The following is a 3141-nucleotide window of genomic DNA, read 5'->3' on the forward strand; positions in this document are numbered from 1 at the left end:
CTGGTTTCCAACTAACTAACGCCCGGCGCTGGCTCCCGGCAGACGAGTTGCTGCTGCGGCGACGGCTGTTTACAGCGTGCTGAGGCTCTGGCATGTCCCTGCCAAGTCCCCTCTGCTTCTGCCCCCGGCCACGGGGCTCTGGGACTGCATGGTGGCCGTGCAAAGCCCAGTTCCACGCCCCAGCCTCTGCCCAGTCTCTGCTTGCCCGGAGGATGCTGCTGCCCGCCGAGGCTGTTGTCCTGGGCTGCCCTTCCTGAGGAGTGCTCGCTGTGGCGGGGCTCCTGCCACGGGGTTTTCACATCTCCTTTGCTCAGCGGGGTGGGACACGCAGTGTGGGGACAGGGTGGACTCCCTGGACACTCCGTTCTCTCTGTGGGTGCTCTGTGGGTGCGGTGCCCTGCGCTTCACAGCTCCCACCGCATCCTGCCAGCTCACCCCGGCATCTCCCTGTGGCGGGGGCGAGGGGCGAGGGTGGGCAGAGCCCCAGGTGGCCCCTGCGCGGGGCTCCCCCCTCGCACTCGCAGCTCCCACAGCCACCAGTGCCACAGAGACACTGCGCAGGGTGGGGGCTGCGCGGAGCCATTTGCCTTTAATTGAATTTATTTGTTACAACCCCAAACAATGTAAAGCAGGCTTCTCCCAGGCTCCAGCTGCCTGCCTGCCCATTAAAATACCATCTAGAACAGCAAATCCCCCCTCCCGCCTTGATATAAAACAGCCGGTCAGCAAGAAGCGGCAAGAGAAGTCTCCCTGCGTGCAAGCCGAGCCCCTGTCCCCATCCTGCTCCCCCAAGGCCGGTGGCCTGCAGGGCTCCCAGTCCCCTTTCGGGTGGCTCCGGGGGAAATATGTGCCCTGCAGGGAGACTCAAAGCCCATCTCTGTGGCGTCAGGGCAGGGCAGGCTGAGCCCTGTCCTGCCCACAGACGTTTTCCAGTTGGGTTTTCAATCCTCACTGGTGTGGCAGGATCTGGCCCTGTCACTGGTATTATCACTCCCGCTGCAAAGCTTGGGATCCCCAAACCAGCTGCCCTCCTGCCAAGCCCTATAGCCTCTTGCTTGGGGTGCAAATCACCACACCATGATGGTGCCCCCATGGCACAAAGGTCCTGAGGCGAGCTGGTCTCTGGGGACCACAGTTCCAGCGGGTGGGCAGTGGAACAGGGGTGCATGGTGTGGAGCAGGCAGGGGTGCCAGGGGTGATCCTGTCCTGCATGGTGCTCCTGTGGCACAGCACCCTGCTGCCAGCATGCATGAGCCAGGATGGGGTCATGGAAGCTGGTCCTGCAGCACTGGGTGCCCATGCCCTAGGAAAACCTTTGATACCCTGGGATGGGGCAAAGCCAGCTCATCCCCAGGCCCTGGCAGACACTGAGCGGGTCTCCATGGACCATTCCATGACTTTTCTGAGGACATTGATGACATTTCCCAGGGTGCAGGGCAGCGGTGGGAGAGCCCCAGGTGGAAACCAATGATGACAGATAGGGAGCTGATGGGGAACACGGGGTGGGGGAACCAGCCATGCTGGAAAGGAGGACAACAACTTATGTTTAAAATACTAAGCTGATAAAAAGCTGCAGCTGCCCAGCGGTAGTGAGGGTCCACTGGGAAGGGGAATGGTGGAGCTGTTAATAGCAATCAGGCAGCAGAAGTGCTGAATAGCCGTTTCCCTTCTGTATTTGGGGACACGCCAGATGCTACAGGCCTATCGCTGGACGAGGGAGAAACCCTTTACGTGCCGCTAAGGCCCAGGAGAGCTTGGCAGCAGCAGGTTGGGCTGGTGGGGGCCGTGACTTGGGGGGCATGGAGAAACTGCCCCAGGAACTCAGTTTATTTATCAGGGTTTCCCCCATTTTTGGCCAGTAAGGAAACACCAAGTTGAGCATCTCCGGCATTACTCCAAGGGAGAGATGGGGGCACTGCACATGGGTTGGGTGTTCCATGTTGGTTTACCAACCTCCCTGGGTGCCCTCAGCAGCTCCTTGGGGCACCTTTCAAGGTGGGAGCAGCACCAGGTCTATCCAATAAAGACCTGAGAAAGGAGTGAAATGAGCAGAGAAATAATCCAAAGCACCCCACAAATTATTGGTGGCATTTACCCCCAGCACACTTCCTGTGCCCCATGGATGGGGTTTCTGTGCCCCCTGCCTCCAGCTCTGGCATGTTGGGCTTGGCTCCCCATGGCAGGGGATGGGGCAGCGCTTGTGGGTGCACCCAAGGAGTGGAGCATCTTCCTGCCCCCCACTATGGCCTGGAGGAATACCTGGCCTTTAGGGAGAGCAGCTGGCACTGGGGGTGGGTGGACAGCCTGCTTTTGCAGGGGGGGATGGATTTTCTGGGGAAAAGGTATTAATTGGGATACCTGCTCCTTTGGGGGAGGACACCTGGCCCTTGAAGAAGAGATACCCATCTCTTGGGATGGCTGTAAGAGAGATGCACAGACTCTGGGAGAGCACTGCCTTTCCCTTGATATAGCTATGTGGGGGCTGCCAAGCCCCTTGGGTGGTGGCAGGATATCCAGCCTTTAGGAGGGCTGCCTATCTCTTGGGAAGTAGCTGTGGGAAGATGCCTGGCCCTGGAAGGGATACCTGGCCTTTGGGGTGGCTATGGGGGGGGTCTGCCCAGCACTGGGGAGAGGGAGCATATGGGGGAATGCCTGGACCAAGGAGGGTGCCTGTGCGGGGGGGACGGGGGCGGGTCATCCTCGGGGAGAGGCTATGGGCACAACACCCTGCCCTTGGGACACCCTTAGGAGGGATGTGCATCCCTTGGGGCATCTCCAGGGGGCTGCCTGCCCCTTGCGGAGTAGCTGTGGAAGAAGGATGTAGGGAATGCTTTACTTGTCGGGTCCCCATCCTCGGGGAGACAGCTATGGCGGGGGAGGGGGGGGAGGCGGAGGGCAGCGTACCCCCCCCTTGGGGGCGCTTACAGGGGGATGCCCGTCCCCGGGGCCGTCTGTGGAGGGCTGCCGGTGCCGGAGCGGGAGGTGCGGGCAGCCCCGGGCGCGGGCCGTGCCGGTGCCCCGGTGCCGCCGCCGCCGCGCTCCCCCCCGCGGCGGGGCCGGTGCGGTGCGGCGCGGGGCGGCGCGGGGGGGAGCGCGGTGTGTGGCCGCCGGCGGCGGGCGCGCCGTTGCTTAGCAGCGGCG

Source organism: Corvus cornix, chromosome 8 (assembly GCF_000738735.6).
Source record: "Corvus cornix cornix isolate S_Up_H32 chromosome 8, ASM73873v5, whole genome shotgun sequence".
Lineage (NCBI taxonomy): Eukaryota > Metazoa > Chordata > Aves > Passeriformes > Corvidae > Corvus > Corvus cornix.